This window comes from Oryx dammah, unplaced genomic scaffold (genome assembly GCF_014754425.2).
Source record: "Oryx dammah isolate SB20612 unplaced genomic scaffold, SCBI_Odam_1.1 HiC_scaffold_23, whole genome shotgun sequence".
Classification (NCBI taxonomy): domain Eukaryota; kingdom Metazoa; phylum Chordata; class Mammalia; order Artiodactyla; family Bovidae; genus Oryx; species Oryx dammah.
Genome location: NW_024070207.1, coordinates 64,153,054 through 64,177,667, shown reverse-complemented (window position 1 = coordinate 64,177,667; position 24,614 = coordinate 64,153,054). Strand labels below are relative to the sequence as shown.

Sequence of the window (24,614 nt, the reverse complement as noted above, 5' to 3'; positions counted from 1 at the left end):
ACTTAATGGCCACAGTATCCTTTGGAAGATGGGGCACGCTGGCAAGCTGAAGGGTGTCTTAATTACAATACAGCTTTACAACCAGAGAAGTTCTGTAGAAAATAAGCAAAATTGGTAGAAGTGACATATGTGTTGCTCTTTATCTCTCTGCAAGGCATGCCAGACTTATGTCCTAGGGATGAGATTTGGATATGAAAACTTCATCTCCCTTCTGTCCTCTTACTTTGCCCCTGTATTCAGGGTTCCCAACTGAACAGAGTGAGAATTAGGGCACCCTTCCAGAACGGGTTGCCTCAGTCTCAGTAGAAATTATAACAGTCCCAATTGTGGTCGAGACTATTTAGAGGACCCAAAAAGTACATAGAAGCCTTTACAGGACTATTTTATTACCTTACTTGGAGAGATGTAATGTATATCTTGAAACACACACTAACTCCTAACTCGAAAACTTGAGTTTTGGGGGAAGCTACTACTTTCGGACATGAATGGCTTGAATGTGAGACAAGGGGAAAGAGGGAACATGAAATAGTACTCCTCCCTACTGGGAGCCAAGCAGTTCCCATAGCAGAGCTGCTTTGTCAGATGGATTCTTGAAGGACTCAAGTGAGTGATCATTAAAACTTTAAACTATGCTAAGTTGGCTGACATACAAAAGGGAGAGAAGAAAGCTCCTGATAAATCCCTAGTATAGATAATGGGAGGCTCTCTGAGAGTTTACTGATGTTGATACTGAAATTATAGAGGGAGGGATGATCTTAAAATATAGATTTCTCACTCAGTAGGCTCCAGATATCTGCCATGAGTTATGAAAACAGGTGTTTGTACCAAATCAGTCTTTAAAAAAATATATATAACTCTTAGCAGCTGGCTCAGACAGTATATTATATTATGGTAGAGAATATGAGGATGAAAATACACAAAAACAAAAACAAAGAACCAGACAAAAGACTGAAACTCAGCACTGCTGCTCAATTGGCTCTGAAACAGCCTGAGAAGAGTCCCAAGGGACCCAGGTGAAAAGGGAGGGACTTGTTATTACCGTGGAAAGGAGGGGCATCTCAAGCAGGATTGCCCTCAGGCATCTAAGCTACTCCTGGCTCAGTGTCCAGTCTGTAAAGGACCATACCTGAGGAGAGACTGCCCTCCAAGGCATAGGCCCCAGCGGTTGCACTCTCAAGGCAATCAGGACTGAAGTGCCTGAGGGTCCCCACAAAAGCTCCCATCCTAATTACACGTGAGAAACCCGAGTATTAATAACTCTGGGGGGGCCAATCAGTTGATTTTTTTTGGACACTGGGACAACTTTCTCTGTGCTCACTGAAGCCCCTGGTCCACTTTCCCCCTAGTCCACTACCATAATGGAACTGTCTGACTGAGCCAAACACTATTATTTCAGTTGTCCTTAAAGCTGCAACTGGGACTCTATGCTATTTTCAGACAAGTTTCTGATCATGCCAGAGTCTCCCTCACCCCTTCTGGGGAGGGATATACTGATCAAGGTCCAGGCCTGTTTTTATGAATATGGAGCCTTCTCTTTCTCTCCCATTAGCTAAACAAACTGCAAATCCTAGAGTGTGGACTGATGGAAAAACTTTGGTTAAAACACAAAATGCTGTTCCTGTCATTATCAAGCTCAAAGACACTCACCTATTTCCACATCAAAAGCAGTATCCACTAAAGCCTGAAGTTCAGAAATGGAAAAGATCTTACTGTACTGATTTCTCATGATGTAAGTGGGATCTTAAACTCTAACATTCAGAATGACAGTGGCTCCATCTTTAAAGCTGCTGTAACTCAAGGGGTGTCAAAAGCTCTAGGATTAAAATATCAATTACATTGCTCCTGGAGACTCCAATCTTCAAAAACAGTTAAAAAGGCTAATGACATTAATAAGAGCCATTTGTATAAGCTAACTCAGGAAACATAAGGCAGTTGGTTTAAAGTTTTACCCATAGCTTAATGAGGGCTCAAACTGCCCCTAAGAAGGGACTGTCACTATGACAGACAGTTTTGTGCATAGATATGGTCATCAGTTCAGTTCAGTTCAGTCGCTCAGTCGTGTCTGACTCTTTGCGACCCCATGAATTGCAGCACGCCAGGCCTCCATGTCCATCACCAACTCCTAGAGTTCACTCAGACTCACATCCATCGAGTCAGTGATGCCATCCAGCCATCTCATCCTCTGTCGTCCCCTTCTCCTCCTACCCTCAATTCCTCCCAGCATCAGAGTCTTTTCCAATGAGTCAACTCTTCGCATGAGGTGGCCAAAGGACTGGAGTTTCAGCTTTAGCATGATTCCTCCCAAAGAAATCCCAGGGCTGATCTCCTTCAGAATGGACTGGTTGGATATCCTTGCAGCCCAAGGGACTCTCAAGAGTCTTCTCTGACACCACAGTTCAAAAACATCAGTTCTTCGGCGCTCAGCCTTCTTCACAGTCCAACTCTCACATTCATACATAACCACAGGAAAAACCATAGCCTTGACTAGGCGGACCTTAGTCGGCAAAGTAATGTCTCTGCTTTACAATATGCTATCTAGGTTGGTCATAACTCTTCTTCCAAGGAGTAAGCGTCTTTTAATTTTATGGCTGCAGTCATCATCTGCAGTGATTCTGGAGCCCAAAAAATAAAGTCTGGCTGTTTTCCCATCTATTTCCCATGAAGTGATGGGACCGGATGCCATGATCTTCATTTCATGAATGTTGAGCCTTAAGCCAACCTTTTCACTCTCCTCTTTCACTTTCATCAAGAGGCTTTTTAGTTCCTCTTCACTTTCTGCCATAAGGGTGGTGTCATCTTCATATCTGAGTTTATTGATATTTCTCCCGGCAATCTTGATTCTAGCTTGTGTTTCTTCCAGTCCAGCGTTTCTCATGACGTACTCTGCATATAAATTATAGACTCTTAGAATTAACTAACCATGGATCTCAGCTTTCAGCCTTTCAACAGACATTATGGAAACTCTGGGAGGTGACTCCTGACCCAACCTCTGAGTTAAATAAGCTGCTGTTCGAGCCATGCACTGAGGTCTTGATAGAGACATTGGGATCTGGTGGGCAATCTCTCGAGACCCTGTGGGAAGGCCCTTACCAGGTTATTCTTTTTTTTTTTTTTCCCACAGCTTCAAAGTGCCAGGAAATGATTCGTGGATGCACCACACTTGATTTAAAAAGTGGCACCATGACCAAAACTGAGCAATCTCATTTTATGTCTTTATCCTTTATGCTTTCACCTTTTACTTTTCAGATGGGCCTGATATGAGCTTACTTCTGCTGATTCCAAAAGTCCTGAGTCTGCCATTTGACCATCAAGAAAATGCTTTCCTGTACTGGGCTCATTCCTATGCTGTATTCCACAATTGACATAATTGCTGGGTCTGCAGAGTGCTCACCCTTCTCATCAATTGAAGGCTTCCCATGGTGGGTATCTCCATTTCAAGGAAAAGATTTTCCTCAACTCTGTGAAAACATCTAACAATCCTAAGATGGACTGGTATAACGTATTGCACTATAACTATGGACATAATGTGACTTTTAATTTTGATTATGCTTTAACTTGGTTTAAAGACTATTTTGGCTACATCTGTAACTGTGTAACTGGATTTGTTTCTAACCACCTGAAAGCTTTTATGTTACAAATAGCTGTCTAGGCTCCTACTAGTGCAACGGCCTCCTCTATTACTTGGGGACCCTGGGTCAGAGACCCTCAATATGAGGGTTAGGAGAATATGTTGTCACAACAATTTAGGAATGATGCCCCTCTACAGCATGAGGTAGTTATGAAACAAAAACAACGTCCCTTTCCCTTGGCAACATAATTCTCCAAAAAGAAAAAGGGAGAATGGGAGAGTCAAATTCTAGGTAGGTTGATAAGAAGTCTGGAGTCCCTGAGGAGGAGAGAGGGGTCTGCGGTTCTCAGAGAGGAGATAGGGGTCTGGAATTCTCAAGTAGGAAAAAAGGGAAAATTTTTTATCCTACAACCTTAGTCTTAGTCACTTATTTTTTCTTTAAGCCCAGAGCTGATGATTGCACAGCAAAATTCAGATTAAACTCTGTACCAAGGATTATATAACAATAATGTATCCTGCTGGAGGACAGATTCTCCTTCTTGAGAACCTTCTGACTAATCCTGTTATCTTCAGTTCAGTTCAGTTCAGTTAAGTTCAGTCGCTCAGTTGTGTCCGACTCTTTGCGACCCCATGAATTACAGCACGCCAGGCCTCCCTGTCCATCACCATCTCCCGGAGTTCACTCAGACTCACGTCAATCGAGTCCATGATGCCATCCAGCCATCTCATCCTCTGTCGTCCCCTTCTCCTCCTGCCACCAATCCCTTTTCCAATGAGTCAACTCTTCTCATGAGGTGGCCAAAGTACTGGAGTTTCAGCTTTAGCATCATTCCTTCCAAAGAAATCCCAGGGCTGATCTTCTTCAGAATGGACAGGTTGGATCTCCTTGCAGTCCAAGGGACTCTCAAGAGTCTTCTCCAACACCACAGTTCAAAAGCATCAATTCTTCAGCACTCAGCCTTCTTCACAGTCCAAATCCCACATCCATACATGACCACAGGAAAAACCATAGCCTTGAATAGACGGACCTTAGTCAGCAAAGTAATGTCTCTGCTTTACAATATGCTATCTAGGTTGGTCATAACTTTCCTTCCAAGGAGTAAGCGTCTTTTAATTTTATGGCTGCAGTCACCATCTGCAGTGATTTTGGAGTCCCAAAAAATAAAGTCTGACACTGTTTCTACTGTTTCCCCATCTATTTCCCATGAAGTGATGGGACCGGATGCCATGATCTTCGTTTTCTGAATGTTGAGCTTTAAGCCAACTTTTTCACTCTCCACTTTCACTTTCATCAAGAGACTTTTTAGTTCCTCTTCACTTTCTGCCATAAGGGTGGTGTCATCTGCATATCTGAGGTTATTCAGGTATGACCTAAATCAAATCCCTTATGATTTTACAGTGGAGATGATAAGTAGATTCAAGGGATTAGATCTGGTATGCAGAGTGCCTGAAGAACTACAGACTGAAGTTTGTAACTTTGTATAGGAGGCAATGACCAAAACCATCCCAAAGAAAAAGCAAAGCAAGAAGGCAAAGTGTTTGTCTGAATAGTCTTTACAAATAGCTGAGGAAAAAAGAGAAGTGAAAGGCAAGTGAGAAAGGGAAAGATTTACCCAACTGAATATAGAGTTACAGAGAACAGAAAGGAGAGATAAGAAGACCTCCTTAAATGAACAATAGAAAGAAATAGAGGAAGATAACAGAATGGGAAAGACTAGAGATAACTTCTAGAAAATTGGAGATACCAAGTGAACATTTTATGTGAGGATGGGCATGATAAAGGACATAAATGGTAAGGACCTAACAGAAGCAGAAGAGATTAAGAAGAGGTGGCAAGAATACACAGAAGAACTACAAAGGTAAAGTCTTAATGACCTGAATAAGCATGATGGTTTGGTCACTCAGCTAGAGCTGGACGTCTTGCAGTGTAAAGTCAAGTTAGCCTTAGGAAGCATTACTACAAGCAAAGCTAGTGAATGTGATGAGATTCCAGCTAAGCTATTTCAAATCTTAAAATTGACACTGTTAAAGTGCTGCACCCAATACATCAGCAAATCTGGAAAACTTAACATTGACCACAGGACTGGAAAAATCAGTTTTCATTCCAGTCCCAAGGAAGAGCAATGCAAAAAAATGTTCAAACTACCATACAGTTGTGCTCATTTCACATGCTAGAAAGGTTATGCACAAAATCTTTCAATGTAGGCTTCAGCAGTATGTGAACCAAGAACCTACAAGCTGAATTTCGAAGAAGCAGAGGAACCAGAGATCAAATTAGCAACATTCGTTGTATCATGGAGAAAGCAAGGGTGTTCCAGAAAATACTGTACTTTTGCTTCATTGACTATGATAAAGCCTTTGTGTGAATAAAGCCAAAATGTGGAAAATTCTTACAAAGATAGAAATACCATACCACTTTATCTGTCTCTTGAGAAACCTGAATGCAGGTCAAGAAGCAGCAGTTAGAACTGTACATGGAAGAACTGACTGGTTCAAAATTGGGAAAGAAGTACCACAATGATGTATATCATCACCCTGCTTATTTAACTGCTATGCAGAGTACATCAGGCAAAATAATGAGTTGGATGAATCACAAGCTGGAATGAAGATTCCTGGGAGAAATATCAACAACCTCAAATATGTAGATGATAGCACTCTAATGGAAAAAAGTGAAGAGGAGTTAAGAAGGCTCTGGATGAAGGTGGAAGAGAGTGAGAAAGGTGGCTTGAAACTCAACATTCAGGAAACTAAGACCATGACGTCCACTCCCACCACTTCATGGCAAATAAAAGGGAGAAACGTGGAAACAGTGACAGAGTTTATTTTCTTGGACTCCAAAATCACTGCAGACAGTGATTGCAGCTACAGAATTAAAATATGTTTGTTCCTTAGAGGGAAATCTATGACAAACCTAGACAGTGTATTAAAAAGCAGAGACATCACTTTACGGACAAAATTCGGTATAATCAAAGCTATGTTTTTTTTCCAGTAGTCATGTACAGATGTGAGAGTTGAACCATAAGAAGGCTGAATTGTGGTGCTGGAGAATACCCTTGCAAGCTTCTTGGACAGCAAGGAGATCAAACCAGTCAGTCCAAAAAGAAATGAACCCTGAGTATTTATTGAAAGGGCTGATGCTGAAGCTGAAACTCCAATACTTTGGCCACCTGTTTCATGGAGCTGATGCATTGGAAAATACCCTAATGCTGGGAAAGATTGAAGGGCGAAGGAGAAGGGGGTGGCAGAGAATGAAATGGGTAGATAGTTTCACCAACTCAATGGACATGAATTTGAGCAAACTCCAGGAGATAGTGTAAGACAGAGCAGCCTGGCATGCTTCAGTCCATGAGTTCACAAAAAGTCAGATGGAACTCAATGACGCAAATTCAATGGACATGAATTTGAGCAAACTGCAAGAGATAGTGTAGGACAGAGAAGCCTGGCATGCTTCAGTCCATGAGTTCACAAATAGGATTAAATGACTAAAGAACAACAATAGAGTAGTCATAGTGCAAAAAGTATTTATACTACAAGAGGGTACTGGAGAAACCAAATAATAGAACTTATATTGGGTATATTTAAATATAATTGCATTTGAAGGGTGTGAAGGATTTTAAATTGCAACTGAGAGCTATAAATAGTTGTGAAAAGATTTAAGGAATGTATGGAAAGAAAGACTTTGAAGAATAATTGTGATAATAACTAATATTTATTGAACATTTTCTATACACTAGACATCTTTCTTAGTGTTTTACAAGTATTATCACACAGAAACTTTACAATACAGATATTGCCATAATACAGATGATGAAACTAAGGCAAAGTGACGCACTTGTCCAAAGTTAATATCTAGCATATGATGCAGCCAAACTCCAAGGCAGAGATGTCTGATTTCAGAACCTAACCTGGAAACAATAGAATAGTCTTCCCATGAGTACAAAGATGTAGAGGCACATGAGGTAATAATGATGGCAAAGAAAAATTTTATGAGTAAGGAAGAGGGAGAGATACTTAAATAGAGGTAATACTTATTACAGTCTAGTTTATTTCATAGATTCTTTTTTCTTAACGTTTAATTCTTTTTTTTTTTAAATTTACAATATTGTATTGGTTCTGCCACACATCAACATGAATCCACCACGGGTGTACGCATGTTCCCCATCCTGAACCTCCCTCCCACCTCCCTCCCCATACCATCCCTCTGGGTCATCCCAGTGCACCAGCTCCAAGCATCCTGTATCGAACCTGGACTGGTAATTCGATTCTTATATGATATTATACATGTTTCAGTGCCATTCCCCAAATCATCCCACCCTCTCCCATAGAGTCCAAAAGACTGTTCTATACATCTGTGTCTCTTTTGCTGTCTCACATACAGGGTTATCATGACCATCTTTCTAAATTCCATATATATGTGTTAGTATACTGTATTGGTGTTTTTCTTTCTGGCTTACTTCACTCTGTATAATAGGCTCCAGTTTCTTCCACCTCATTAGAACTGATTCAAACGTATTCTTTTTAATGGCCAAGTAACACTCCATTGTATATATGTACCACTGCTTTCTTATCCATTCGTCTGCTGAACGACATCTACGTTGCTTCCATGTCCTGGCTATTATAAACAGTGCTGCAATGAACATTGGGGTACACGTGTCTCTTTCAATTCTGGTTTCCTCGGTGTGTATGCCCAGCAGTGGGATTGCTGGGTCATAAGGCAGTTCTATTTCAGTTTAGTTTTTTAAGAAATCTCAAGACTGTTCTCCACAGTGGCTGTACTAGTTTGCATTCCCACCAACAGTGTGAGAAGGTTCCTTTTTCTCCACACCCTCTCCAGCATTTATTGCTTGTAGACTTTTGGATAGCAGCCATTCTGACTGGCGTGAAATGGTACCTCATTGTGGTTTTGATTTGCATTTCTCTGGTAATGAGTGATATTGAGCATCTCTTTATTTGTTTGTTAGCCATCTGTATGTCTTCTTTGGAGAAATGTCTGTTTAGTTATTTGGCCCATTTTTTGATTGGGTCATTTATTTTTCTGGAATTGAGCTGCAGGAGTTGCTTGTATATTTTTGAGATTAGTTCTTTGTCAGTTGTTTCATTTGCTATTATTTTCTCCCATTCTGAAGTCTGTCTTTTCACGTTGCTTATAGTTTCCTTTGTTGTGCAGAAGCTTTTAATTTTAATTAGGCCCCATTTGTTTATTTTTGCTTTTATTTCCAATATTCTGGGAGGTGGGTCATAGAGGATCCTCTGTGATTTATGTTGGAGAGTGTTTTGCCTATGTTCTCTTCTAAGAGTTTTATAGTTTCTGGTGTTACATTTCGATCTTTAATCCGTTTTGAGTGTGTTTTTGTGTATGGTGTTAGGAAGTTTTCTAGTTTCATTCTTTCACAAGTGGTTGACCAGTTTTCCCAGCACCACTTGTTAAAGAAATTTACTTTTCTCCACTGTATATTCTTGCCTCCTTTGTCAAACATAAAGTGCCCATAGGTGCGTCTGGGCTTTATATTTTGTTCAATTGATCTATATTTCTGTCTTTGTGCCAGTACCATACTGTCTTGGTTACTGTGCCTTTGTAGTAAAGCCTGAAGTCAGGCAGGTTTATTCTTCCAGTTCCATTCTTCTTAAGATTGCTTTGGCTGTTTGAGGTTTGTTGTATTTCAATACAAATTATGAAATTATTTGTTCTAGCTCTGTGAACTGGAGAAGGCAATGACACCCCACTCTAGTACTCTTGCCTGGAAATCCTATGGACGGAGGAGCCTGGTAGGCTGCATTCCATGGGGTCGCTAAGAGTCAGACACTACTGAGCGAATTCATTTTCACTTTTCACCTTCATGCATTGGAGAAGCAAATGGCAACCCACTCCAGTGTTCTTCCCTGGAGAATCCCAGGGACAAGGGAGCCTGGTGAGCTGCCATCTATGGGGTCGCAGAGAGTCAGACACGACTGAAGCGACTTAGCAGCAGCAGCAGCAGCTCTGTGAAAAATACCGTTGGTTGCTTGATAGGGATTGCATTGAATCTATAGATTGCTTTGGGTGGTATACTAATTTTAACTATATTGATTCTTCTGATCCATGAACATGGTATATTTCTCCATCTATTAGTGTCCTCTTTGATTTCTTTCATCAGTGTTTTATTGTTTTCTATATATAGGTCTTTAGTTTCTTTAGGTAGATATAATCCTAAGTATTTTATTCTTTTCGTTGTAATGGTGAATGGAATTTTTTCCTTAATTTCTCTTTCTATTTTCTCATTATTAGTGTATAGGAATGCAAGGGATTCCTGTTTGTTGATTTTATATCCTGCAACTTTACTTTATTCATTGATTAGCTCTAGTAATTTTCTGGTGGAGTCTTTAGGGTTTTTTATGTAGAGGATCATGTCATCTTCAAACAGTGAGAGTTTTACTTCTTCTTTTCCAATTTGGATTCCTTTTATTTCTTTTTCTGCTCTGATTGCTGTGGTCAAAACTTCCAAAACTATGTTGAATAGTAGTGGTGAAAGTGGGCACCCTTGTCTTGTTCCTGACTTTAAGGGAAATGATTTCAATTTTCACCATTGAGGATAATATTTGCTGTGGGTTTGTCATATATAGCTTTTATTATGTTGAGGTATGTTCCTTCTATTCCTGTTTTCTGGAGAGTCTTTTTAATCATAAATGGATGTTGAATTTTGTCAAAGGCTTTCATCACAAGCACAAAAATTGAAACTGTAATCAGAAATCTTTCAGCAAACAAAAGCCCAGGTCCAGACGGCCCCACAGCTGAATTCTACCAAAAATTTAGAGAAGAGCTAACACCTATCCTACTCAAACTCGTCCAGAAAATTGTAGAGGAAGGTAAACTTCCAAACTCATTCTATGAGGCCACCATCACCCTAATACCAAAACCTGAAAAAGATGCCACATAAAAAAAGAAAACTACAGGCCAATATCACTGATGAACACAGATGCAAAAATCCTGAACAAAATTCTAGCAATCAGAATCCAACAACACATTAAAAAGATCATACACCATGACCAAGTGGGCTTTATCCCAGGGATGCAAGGATTCTTCAATATTCACAAATCAATAAATGTAATACAACACATTAACATTGAAAAATAACAACCATATGTTTATCTCAATAGACGCAGAGAAAGCCTTTGACAAAATTCATAGATTCTTCAATGCTCTGGTTTTCTAGCTCATCTGCTTCAGTTCAGTCACTCAGTTGTGTCCGACTCTTTGCGACCTATGAACAGCAGCATGCCAGGCCTCCCTGTCCATCATCAACTCCCAGAGTTTACCCAAATATATATCCATTGAGTCAGTGATGCCATCCAACCATCTCATCCTCTGTCATCGCCTTCTCCTCCTGCCTTCAATTTTTCCCAACATCAGGGTCTTTTCAAAAGAGTCAGCTCTTTGCACCAGGTGGCCAAAGTATTGGAGCCTAAGCCTCAACATCAGTCTTTCCAATGAACACCCAGGACTGATGTCCTCTAGGATGGACTGGTTGGATCTCCGTGCAGTCCAAGGGACCCTCAAGAATCTTCTCCAATGCCACAGTTCAAAAGCATCAATTCTTCAATGCTCAACTTTCTTTATAGTTCAACTCTCACATCCATACATGACTACTGGAAAAACCATAGCCTTGACTAGACAGACCTTTGTTGACAAAGTAATGCTGTCTTGGTTGGTTATAACTTTCCTTCCAAGGAGTAAACGTTTTTTTAATTTTATGGCTGCAATCACCATCTCCAGTGATTTTGGAGCCCCCCAAAATAAAGTCAGCCACTTTCTATTGTTTCTCCATCTATTTGCCATGAAGTGATGGGACCAGATACCATGATCTTAGTTTTCTGAATGTTAAGCTTTAAGCCAACTTTTTCACTCACCTCTTTCACTTTCATCAAGAGGCTCTTTAGTTCTTCTTCACTTTCTGCCTGCATATCTGAGGTTATTGGTATTTCTCCCGGCAATCTTGATTCCAGCTTGGGCTTCCTCCAGCCCAGCATTTCTCATGATGTACTCTGCATATAAGTTAAACAAGCAGGGTGACAATATACAGCCTTGACGTACTCCTTTTCCTATTTGGAACCAGTCTGTTGTTCCATGTCCAGCTCATCTGATAGTTTCCTTTGAAATGATCTTGGCATGGGATGTGAGAACTGCTAGTGGGTAAAACAGTCTTAACCTTTATTTTCATATTAATCATACTTTCAATATGACTAGCATGTGAAAAATATCACTCAGATGTAAATAAATATAGACAGTTGGACAGTTTGTAAAGTCTAAAACACTTTGGAGGAAATAACAGTGTTTACAATACATGATGTGCAGTTATTTCTTTTTGGAAAAAAATATCTGAAATGAATTATAGGAACTAAGAACAAAATATACCATGAATCTAAACCAAGGAATAACAATTATGGATCTTTTTCTTTCTGGCCAAATTAAGTGCCAGTGTATAGCTATAATGTCTATAGAATGATTTTGTTTCCTTTGAAGTAAACTGTCCATAGCAATAACATATAAGAGAATATTAAAACTCATTGTAACATTTTCCTACTGTCAATGTCTATAATAGACAATGAGTTTCAAGGGAGACGAGTATCTAGTAGCCAGTCATTTGCATTCCTATCATTTACAAGCTATGTGAAATTAATTTAGTTTCCATGAAGAAGTTCAATTCTGTTCTTCTATGCTATTTTTTATCTTCAGAAGATGAAAGAATGTATTACTTTAGCCAAGACTGAGTTGAATGTATATCTAGCACCTCAATTAATGTAAACTATGTTTTGAGATAAATGTAAGCTTGAATGGTAAGATTTTCTTAAAGAAATAATTTTATGCACAATATTTCAGTGGAGCAACTTAGCATTGCTAATTGGGAAGGCTGCTTTAATGAATACACATGTCAGTTATTTGCTCAAATATCAGTTATTTGTTCAAAACATGGGCTTATGTAACTTTGTTCTCTTAAGGGCACCAGAGATGCTTTTGTATCTCGGAGTTTTGGTAAGAAATACTTAGTGAAAGTGAAAGTCAGTCATGTCCAACTCTTTGTGACCCCATGGACTGTCCAGGCCAGAATACTGGAGTGGGTAGTCTTTTCCTTCTCCAGGAAATCTTCCCAAACCAGGGATCAAACCCTGGTCTCCTGCATTGCAGGTGGATTCTTTACCAGCTGAGCCACAAGGGAAGCCCAAGGTTTCCTTAATAAAGCCTATTCTCAAACATAGATCATAGGAAAACCAATACCTCTACATTGATTTTCTCTTTACTGATCAATATTGCTCATTCTTTGTTTTTAATTCATCTCTTGCTCCTCAATATCCTTTTGGAAGTGACATATTAAAAAAAAATATTAGGGTATAATTGATGTATAATGTTGTGTTAGATTCAAGTGAACAACAAAGTGAATCTGTTATCCACATACATATATTCACTGTTTTTAAAATTCTTTTCCCATATAGGCCATTATAGATTATTGAGTAGAGTTCCCTGTGCTATACACTAGGTTCTTAAGGTGTCAGTCTCAATCTTCCAATTAATCCCTGATCATCACTTGCTCCCCAGTAAAGATAAGTTTGTTTTTTGTATCTGTAACTCTGTTTCAGTTTTGTACATAAGATAATCTGTAGCCTTATTTTCAGTTCCACATATTTTAGACTCTTATTTGTCTTTCTGTGATTTCACTTAGTCTGAGAATCTCTAGGTCCACCCATGTTGCTACAAATGCAATTATTTTATTCATTTTTGTGGCTGAGAAATATTCATTGTATATATGCACCACATTTTGTTTACGTGTTCCTCTCTTGATGGTCATTTATGTTTCTTACACGTCCTGGCTATTGTGGATAGTGCTTCAATAAATATTGGGGTGCCTGTATCTTTTCAACTTGTGGTTTCTTCAGATATATGCATAGAAGTGGGATTGCTAGATCAAATATTACCTCTATTTTAAGTATTTGAAGGAAGCTCTATGCTTCTCCATAGTGGCTGTACCATTTTTCAGTTCCACAAACAGAAGAGAGTTCTCTTTTCTCCACACCCTCTCCAGCATTTATTTTTTGTAGACTTTTGATGATAGCCATTCTGACTAGTGTGAGTTGATACCTTGTTGTATCAATAGTTTTGAGTTGAATTTCTTTAATAACTAATGGTGTTGAGCATCATTTTATGTGTTTTTAACTATTTGTCTTCTTTGGAGAAATGTTTATTTAGATCTTCCACTCATTTTTTGAATTTTTTCTTTTGTTGTTGTTTTTTGCTATGCATGAAGTGTTGGCATATTTTGGAGATTAGCCCCCTAACACCTACTTGGTTTGCAAAACTTTTCTCTTATGGTGAGAATTTTGATTATGGCTTCGTTTGATGTGCAAAATATTTTAAGTTTAATCAGGTCCTGTTTGTTTATTTTTATTTTCATTATTCTAGAAGGTGGATTAAAAAATATCTTGCTGTGATTTATATCAGAGTGTCCGCCCTTTATTTTACTGTAGGCCTTATATTTAGGTCTTTAATCTATTTTGAGTTTTTTTTTAATTAATTTATTTTAATTGGAGAATGATTACTTTGCAGTATTGTGATGGCTTTAGCTATATATTAACATGAATCAGCCACAGGTATATATGTGTCCCCTCATCCTGAACCCCCTCCTACCTCCCTCCCCACCTTATCTCTCTAGGTTGTCCCAGAGCACCTGCTTTGGGTGTCCTGCTTCATACATCAAACTTGCACTGGCTATCTATTTTATATGTGGTAATGTACATGTTTCAATGCTATTCTCTCAAATCATCCCACCCTCGCCTCTCCAACTGAGTCCAAAAGTCTGATCTTTACATCTGTGTCTCCTTTACTGCCTTGAATGTAGTATTGTTGGTAACATCTTTCTAAATTCCATATATATACATTAATATATGGTACCTGTCTTTCTCTTTCTTATTTCGCTCTGTATAATAGTCTCCAGGTTCATCCACCTCATTAAAAATGACCCAAATGCTTAAAAAAATCATTTTTATGGTTGAGCAATTTTCCATTGTGTATATTTACAACAACTTCCTTATCCATTCATCTGTTGATGGACATCTAGGTTGCTTCCATGTCCTAGCTATTGTAAATAGAGCTGCAATGAACATTGGGGTACATGTGTCTCTTTTAATTCTGGTTTCCTCAGGGTGTATGCCCAACAGTGGGATTGCTGGATCTTATGCCAGTTCTATTCCAAGTTTTTTAAGGAATTTCCACACTGTTCTCCATAGTGACTGAACCAGTTTGTATTCCCACCAACAGTGTAAGAGAGTTCCCTTTCCTCCACACCCTCTCCAGCATTTATTGCTTGTACACTTTTTGATGATGGCCATTCTAACCAGAGTGAGATGATTGTGGTTTTGATTTGCCTTTCTCTGATAATGAGTGACGTTGAGCATCTTTTCATATGTTCATTAGCCATTTGTATGTCTTCTTTGGAGAAATATCTGTTTAGGTCTTTTTCCCACTTTTTTATTGGGTTGTTTGTTTTTCTGGTATTGAGCCACATGAGCTATTTGTGTATTTGGGGGATTAATTCTTTGTCAGTTGTTTCATTTGTTATTATTTTATCCCATTCTGAGGGTTTTCTTTTCACCTTGCTTAAGATGAAGGAGCCAGGCCCCTGGCTTCAGAATATACTGTAAAGCTACAGTAATCGAAACAGTATGGTACTGGCACAAAAACAGAAATATAAATTAATGGAACAGAATGGAACATCCAGTTGTGTTAGGATGTAGTCTCATTTCATTCTTTTACATATAGGTATCTCATTTTACAATAGACTGTTTTTTCCCCATTGTATAGTCCTGGCTTCTTCATCATAGATGAGGTGATCATAAATGTATGGATTTATCACTGGACTTTCTATTCTGTTCCATTAATCTTTATTTCTGTTTTTTTATCAGTGCCACACTCTTTTGGTGACTGTAGCTTTTATATTATAGTCTGAAGTCAGGGACACTGATTCCTCGAGCTTCATTTTTCTTTATCAGGATTGCTTTGGCTATTCATGGTCTTTCATGTTTCCTTAGAAATTGTAAAAAAATTTTTTTTTTCCAAATTTTGTGAAAAATATTCTTGGTAATTTGATGTTTGCTTTGAATTTGTAGATTGATTTGGGTTATATCATGACTTTCACAATATTTATTCTTGAAATACAAGAACGTAATATATCTCTCTGTAAGTTTGTGTTATCTTTGATTTCTTGCATCAGTATTTTATAGTTTTCTGAGTAAAGGTCTTTTGCCTCTATAGGTAGACTTATACCTAATATTTGTTTTTCATTTTGATTCAATGGTGAGTAGGATTGATTCTTTAATCTCTCTTTCTGAAATTTAATTGTGTATGTATACAAACACAAGTGATTTGTGTGTATTAATTTCACATCCTGAAACATTACCAAATTCATTGATGAGCTCTAGTTAATTTGATAGCATCTTTAGAATTTTCTATGTATAGTATCATATAATTTGAAAACAGTGAAAGTTTTACTTTGTCTTTTCCAATTTGGATTCCTTTTATTTCTTTTTCCCTCTGATAACTATCACTAAGACTTCCAAAACTATGTTGAATAAAAATGATGAAAGTCATGAGAGTGTATATTTTTGTCTTCTTCCTGATCTTTAAGGAAATGCTTTCATATTTTTGCCATTGAATCTGATGCTAGATGTGGGCTTATCATATATGGCCCTTATTATCTTGAGGTATGTTTCCTTTATGTCCACTTTCTGGAGGCCTTTTTTCATGGTGTTGAAATTTATCAAAAACTTTTCTGAATCTATTGAGTTAATCACAAGGCTTTTATTCTTCAATTTGCTAATGTGGTAATACAATACACTATTGAATTTGTATATATTGAAGAATTCTTGCATCTCTGAGATAAATACCACTTGATCAGGGTGTATGATTCTTCTAATGTGTTATTGGATTCGCTTTACTAGTATTTTGTTGAATATTTTTGCATCTATATTCATCAGTGATATTGGCCTGTCATTTTCTTTTTTTGTGATATATTGGATTTTGGTATCATGTGATGGTGGCCTCACAGAATGAGGTTTGGAATATGCTTTTCTTTGGAAATTTTTGGATCATTTCAGAAATGTAGTTGTTACCTCTTTAAGTATTTTGATGTAACTTGCTTGTGAAGCTGTCTGGTCCTGGATTTTAACTTGTTGGAAGATTTTTAATCACACTTTCAAATTCATTCCTTGGGTTTATCTGTTTATAATTTATATTTCTTACTGGTTCAGTCTTGGAAGGTGATATCTTTCTAAGAATTTATCCTTTGATTATAGGTTGTCTCTTTTATTGGCATTTAGTTGCTTTCAGTAGTCTGCTATGATCCTTTGAAATTTTGCATTGTCCATTGCAAGCTTTTCTTTTTTGTTTCTAATTACATTGATTTGAATTTTTTTATGAGTTTGGCTTAAGGTTTATCAATTTTTTATTTAATTTTATTTTATAATTATTTTGTTAATTTTGTTTATCCTCACAAAGAAAACTATTTTGTTTCATTGATCTTTGGTATTGTTTTCTTCTACTCTATTTCATTTTATTTCTCTTTTGCTCTGATATTCTTGATTTCATTCCTTTTACCAAGTTTGCATTTTGCTTTTTGTTCTTTCTCTATTTGCTTTAGGTGTCAAGTTAGGTTGCTTATTTGAAAGTTTTTGTTTGTTTGTTTCTTGAAGTAAGATTTTATTGCTATAAACTTTATACTTTGAACAGTTTTCACTGCTTCACAAAGATTTTTTGGTGTGTTTCATTGTAGTTTGTCTCTAGGTGTTTTTAAATTCCTTTTTGATTTATTCAATGCATGAGACCCCACTTTGATTCCTGGGTCAGGAAGATCTCCTGGAGAAGGGACATGCTACCCACTCCAGTATTCTTGAGTTTCGCTTGTGACTCAGCTGGTAAAGAATCTGCCTGCAATGAGGGAGACCTGGGTTTGATCCTTGGATTGGGAAGATCCTCTGGAGAAGGGAAAGGCTAACCACTCCAATATTTTGGCCTAGAGAATTCCGTGGACTACAGTCCATAGGGCTGCAAAGAGTTGGATATGGCTGAGTGATTTTCACTTCACTTCACTTTGATTTCTTCAGTGATCCATATATGTGTATATATATATATGGGTCTAATTTTCATATCCATTTAGCCAATCTCTGTTTTTGAGTTGGATAATTTATTCCATTTACATTTAATATGATTATCAATAAGAATGTTTCCATTCAATTTTTTTAATGTCAAGAACATTTTTATTTCATGGTTTTCTAATTAAAATGACCTAATTAAAATTAAAAGCTTCTGCACAACAACGGAAACTATAAGCAAGGTGAAAAGACAGACTTCAGAATGGGAGAAAATAATAGCAAATGAAACAACTGACAAAGAACTAACCTCAAAAATATACAAGCAATACCTGCACCTCAATTCCAGAAAAATAAACAACGCAATCAAAAAATGGGCCAAAGGACTAAACAGACATTTCTCCAAAGAAGACATACAGATGGCTAACAAACACATGAAAAGATGCTCAACATCACTCATTATCAGAGAAATGCAAATCAAAACCACAGTGAGGTACCATTTTACACCAGTCAAAATGGTTGCTATCCAAAAGTCTACAAGCAGTAAATGCTGAAGATGGTGTAGAGAAAAGGGAACTCTCTTAACACTGTTGGTGGAAATGCAAACTAGTAGAACCACTGTGGAGAACAGTGTGGAGATTCCTTAAAAGACTGGAAATAGAACTGCCTTATGACCCAGCAATCCCACTGCTGGGCATACACATCAAGGAAACCAGAATTGAAAGAGACATGTGTACCCCAATGTTCATCACAGAGCTGTTTATAATAGCCAGGACATGGAAGCAACCTAGATGTCCATCAGCAGATGAATGGATAAGAAAGCAATGGTACATATATACAATGGAGTATTACTCAGCCATTAAAAATAATACTTTTGAATCAGTTCTAATGAGATGGATGAAACTGGAGCCTATTATACACAGTGAAGTAAGCCAGAAAGAAAAATACCAATACAGTATACTAATGCATATATATGGAATTTAAAAAGATGGTAATGTTAACACTATATGCGAGACAGCAAAAGAGACACATATATAGAACAGTCTTTTGGACTCTGGGAGAGGGAGAGGGTGGGATGATTTGGGAGAATGTCATTGAAACATGTACAATATTATATAAGAAACAAATCGCTAGTCTAGTTTTGATGCAGGATACAGGATGCTTGGGGCTGGTGCACTGGAATGACCGAGAGGGATAGTATGGGGAGGGAGGTGGGAGGGGGGTTCAGGATTGGGAACACGTGTACACCTGTGGTGGATTCATGTTGATGTATGACAAAACCAATACAATATTGTAAAGTAAAAAAAAATAATAATAATAAATTATAAAACTTCATGAAAGCCATTCCATTTTTCACTGTTTTGGGTTTATTTTCTATATATTTTATTTTTCTTCTGCTTCTGGCATAAATTCCTTTAGAATTTGTTGTGAAGCTTGTGTGGTGCTAAATTCTTTTAGCTTTCCCTTGTCTGAAGTTTTTGATGTATGCTTCAAATCTGCTTATGAGTCTTGGTGGGTAGAAAATCTTTGTTTGTAGGCTTTTCCCTTTCATTACTTTAAATATGTCATGTCATTTCCTTCTGGCCTTCATTGTTTCTGCTAAAAAATCAGCTGATAACTTTATGGGAATTCCCTTGAATGTTATATGCTGCTTTTTTCTTGCGGATTTTCATATTTTTTAGTTTAATATTTGTGTTTAATCTTTGGTAATTTGATTAATATATATCTTAGCATGTTTCTTCTTGGATTTATGTATGGGACTCTCTGTGCTTCCTGGACTTGAGGGAAGTTTTTCACTATAACTCTTCAAATATGTATTTTTTCAAATCTTTTCCTTTTTTTTTATTCTTCCTCTGGGTCCCCTATTATTCAAGCATTGCTGCACTTAATTCATGGCAATATTTTCTAGCATTCTGTCTTCCAGCTGACTGATACATTCTTATTCCTTGGTTCTTCTACTGATTCCCTCTAGTGTATTTTTCATTTCATTTATTATACTATTAATCAATATTTGTTTGTTGTTTAATTCTTCTAGGTCCTTGTTAAATATTTCTTGTATCTTTTCAACACACACTTCTATTTTATTTCTAAGATGTTGGATCATTTTTACTTGTTGGATAATCTTTACATCATCATTATTCTTGATTCATTTTCTGGTTGATTGCCTATCTCCTCTTAATTTGGTTGGTCATGTAGGTTTTTGTGTTTCTTTCAACTGGAACATAGTCCTCTGTCATCTCATGTTGTCTAACCTACTGTGTTTGTGGTCTTCTTGCTGAAGGCTAGTTTCTCTTGCTTGTGGTGACTGGCCCCTGGTGGGTGAGATTGGCCTAGGGGCTCGTGTAAGTTTCCTGGTGGGAGGGTATGTTGTCTGTAATATGATGGGTGAAGCTATGTATTGTCACTCTAGTGGGCAGGTCTATGTTAAAGTGTTTGTCTTGGGGGTGCCTGTGAGCTCTTTATGATTTTAGACAGCCTGTCTGCTGATGGTTCAGGCTGTGTTCCTATTTTGTTGGCTGTTCAGCCTAAGGCATCCAGCACTGGATATTGCAGACTGTTGGGTGGGGCTGAAGACCTCTTGGAGAGCTTACAGAAATTAATATCTCCTGCTGCTGGGAATCTTCTGGTGGTTTAGAAGCCAGGACTCAGCATTCCCTCCACAGAGGCTCAAGTTTGACCTCCAGCCATGTAACAAAGCCCCCATGAGTCACATAATGTGGCCATAAAAAAGAACAGGAAAAAAAGACCAATAGACAAAGAAAAACCAAGACAAATACTTAAAACAAATAAAAAACAAAAAAGAAAAAAAGAAAAGAAAAAATAAAAACAGGAAAATGACAACAATAGCAAAAAGAAAAAAAAATAGCTAGGAGGAAAGAGGTAGATAGATACAATGCAAGACACACAATAAAAACAAAACCAAACAAATGAAAGACAAAAAGTTGAAAACGAAAATCAATAAACACAAAGAAAACCAAAGAGAAGAAAACATCCAAAGAAAAATACTCCCAAATCAAAACAAAGGATAAAAATAAAACAAAAGTGGAGAAAAACAATAAAAGAAACAAACACATGAAAATGACAACATAAAAAGCAAACAAATAAACAAAAACTCTGAAAACAAAAACAAAAAAAATTAACAAATAAAAATATATTTAATTTTTTTAATTAAATCTACAACAAAATAAAACAATGCAAAACTTCCCTGGGACTTCTGCTATCAATATTGTTAACCCCATGGTAAGCCACAGCCAACTCCACCTCCCCATGAGCCCTCCAAGACCTCTAGGTATGACTCTGGGCCCACTGAGTGTCTTTTTGTGGTAGCTCAGACTTTGACCTGGTTCTACTTTCGGGTGTACATACCCCCAAAGTTCACAGCACCTAACACTACAACTGTCTCAGTTGTGGGAGCACTCATCCTTTCAGATAGTCTGCAGGCATTGGATATAACAGGCTAATCATGGGAGCTTAACTCATGGCTTGTTCTTCAGCATAAAGACTTCAGTTTCTACTTTTTGGTTGCACAGCCCCGTGTGCCAGGGTCCATCCCCGGTGGATCCAGGGAATTCGAAGGCTGGATGGCGTTGGCGAGGAAAGACTTGTTTATTGATTGATATAAGATTAGATTAAGAAACAACAGTGTAGTAGGAAAATTAAGTGGAGGAAGAGGGCTGAATAACTTGGATTATGCAGAAGACCAATAAAATTCCAGACAAGGAATTTGCACCATCTACGTTGGGCCACTGGTGCTCGCTTGAATATCTAAGGATGCCTCGCCTTAGGCTCCCTTTCCCACAGGTCTTAACAGCCAGGGCAAGTAAGTAGACTTGGTGAGCCTCTGCGCCCCAGATGGGAATTCAGCCTGAAATTAAAGTAAAGAGGAAAAGGAGGGAAAAGAGAGGAAACAAGGGGAAACAAGGGGAAACAAGTCCAGGCACTGGCTCTGGCTCCTATTGTTTAGAAGGCCTTATATACCTTTTAGATTGTACATAGAGATCAATGGGTAATACAAAATTATGCAGTGTTAGCAGTCCAGACTCTTACCAAAACAGGCTTTTCTCTCTGCATACCTAATTGTATACACAAGTCTTAGGTGATTTACATCATCTTCTGGCCAAAAAGGCCAATTAACATTTTACAGCCTTTTTTCTGGTAAGGGTTTGTCAACCAGAAGACTTATTTGTGTTGATCTTCCCAAGGTTTGGTGCCACTCTCAGAAAGTACTAAATAAAGTTACATTCTTACATAGCAAGGACACAAGAGGAATGCATAGAGAAGTAATTAACTCAAAAGTCTAGTGTTGCTAACATCAGAACTACTATATATCTTTTTCCATATCCTGTTTACATTGATTAACATCCTCCCAGGTGCCTAAAAGATAAAGAATATGGAGGCCTGGCAGCAATCATTGAGTCAACAGTGAAATCCCATCACCAATATAATTTTTAACCGTTTAGAAAAGGCTCTGTATCTTTAAGATGCTTTTAAGCTTTGTGCCTCTCACGGTTGGGGGCTGCAAGCAATTCACAAGCTGTAAGAGGTCCAGGGAACATGTTAGGCAAGCTAGACAGCAATCAGAGGGGGTTAACTGAAACATCCCTTTCAAATGCAGAAGACTAAACCCCTGAGTTGATTTTTTCCAGAGAATATCAGAAAAGTGGAAAAGCAGAGTACAAAAGCCGGCAGATTTTTATTTTGGGGGGGGGTGGATGCTCAGGAAATGCCAGGGGGAACTCCTGAAGTCTGATCGCGGCCTTGCGTATGTCAGCTTCCTCTCTCATGACCTTGTCACGGGTGGGATTCCTCACACTGGCTCCCAGCACCCAGGGCCTCAGGTTTTATTTCAGCCCCACCTCTACTTGTGGGCCACCCTCAGGCATCTGCTCCCTGCCCAAGTGAAAAGGAGTGAAGGCAGAGGCCAACTGAGGCAAGTTTGTTTCCTTAGGTTGGAAGGGCCAGAGGTTGCAACTGATTGGGGCACATGTGCTTGCTAAGGGAGGGTGAGGAGAAGGCAGCTACAACTGGAATATGCATGTTCACTCTGGTGGCAATCCATCCCAGTGTCAATGGAGGCAGTAGTTGATGTGTGGGGAAAAAGGCTTTGATGGAAGCACTGTCATTCAACAATGTGCCTCACTTCCAAGGTAGCCTGAGAAATTTCCAGGGGCATTTCGAGCTGTGAAACTCCTCACTCCTGTCCCTTCAGGCAGTCTCCACGCAGATAGCAGCAGTCCTCTCCCTGGGTATGCTCTTCATACCACATTCATTAGTACACAACTCCAGCCCCTGTCCACATTCTAATACTCATCTTAGGGTGGAGTGCACAAGGCTGTGGTACAGATGATCCGAGCAAGTCTTGCTCTATCTTACCTGCCACAGACTGGCCACTGCACTTTCTTCTGATAGCCCCTCTTCTATTTCAGTGTATTTTGCCACTGGTGAGTAGGCCTTCCTGGATTCATTAACCTCTCCTTTCCTTCGGCTCCCCCACCACAAATGTGAATAACTTTCCTTTTCCTCTTTTCTTTTTCTTCTCTTTCTCTCCTTCATCCCTCCCAGTTAGACAGGGATCCCTTCTTGTCCTTCTTAGTCTGAGGTCCTCTACTAATGTTCATCAAGTACTCTGTGTGAATTGTTTCATTTGTAGGTGCATTCTTGATGTACTTGTGGGGAGAAGTGAACCTCAGGTTCTCCTATTCTGTCATTTCTCTTGGATTTGATATTTAATCATACCTTGCATATTTAATCATATCATGCTTTCTGGTGCCTTCAATTAGATTTCTAATGTCACACCTATAATCCTTTTGTGTTTATAGTCTTTTCTTAGATTGCTTGGTCCTGTGGCTGGTTCTGGTTCTTATGGTGACAGCACAGGCAAAGCCTCCCCAAAACTAACTACTTACCTTTGTTAATCTAATTTTTGGCTTTTAATATAAATTCTAAATTAGTGGAGTCTAAATATTTTTTTTAATGTTGCTTCCAAATAAGATGCAATCATCTAGATTGTACCTTTTGTGTATGGGGCACAGTTACCATTTAAGAACATTTCCTGGACCAAAAAATACACTTCCACTTAAGTTTACTGATATTCATCTAAAGGCATTTTACTTTTTTAGCATATGATGTTGTAACCCATTTAAATTAACAATATGCCAGGATATGTCATATTTTAAGTTATCATTGCTATTTATATGCATGTTTATCACATACACACACACACACACACACACACAAAACTAGAAAGCAGGTGTTGATAATGATAAGAGACCATGAAGATATTTTCACAAATTCTGTGTGAGTAGTATTTTTCCTATTTTTCAAACAGCAAATGATGGCCATATTTTTTTTTTTCCTTCATCTGGGTATTGACAAAAATATAAAACAAGAAATGCACAAGATTTCTTTTGCCATTTAGTGGTTCTTCCTCTTTTTCTAGACATTTAAATATTGTCATATCTCAGAGGTCATCTTTAGAACTTTTCTCTAAGTACACTCACTACTTACTGCTTTCATGATCTCATCCTGCCTTGTGAATTTAAATATCACATCAATGCTGAAAACTCTCACAAATTTATATATCTAGGTATGATCACTACTTTGAACTGAAGATTCATATATTCAACTACCTATTTGGTATTTCTCATAATAACTTGTTGACAACACATCACTCCTCTTCTCAAAGTATTGACATAATTTCCAGTTTAACTCAGAGGAAAAGTGCTTATGTCCTTCAAAAGGACTACAAAGTCCTGTGTGAGATCTGCTGTCCCCAAACATTCCAACCATTATTTAAAAAAAAATGTTTCCCCAAACTATCCCTTGCTCACCCAGTTCCAGCTAGAGTGGCTTCCTTCATATTGCTTGAACAAAGCGGACATGCTCCTACTTTAGGTCCTTTGCACTAAAACTCCTACATAGAATATTCCTACACTTA

The 24,614-nt window shown here is 38.1% G+C and overlaps 1 pseudogene; it reads right to left on the bottom strand.

Annotated features, from left to right (window-relative positions):
* LOC120881615 overlaps window positions 1–23,230 on the bottom strand; it is a 102,188-nt pseudogene extending 78,958 nt beyond the window's left edge.
* Window positions 23,231–24,614: the final 1,384 nt, after the last annotated feature.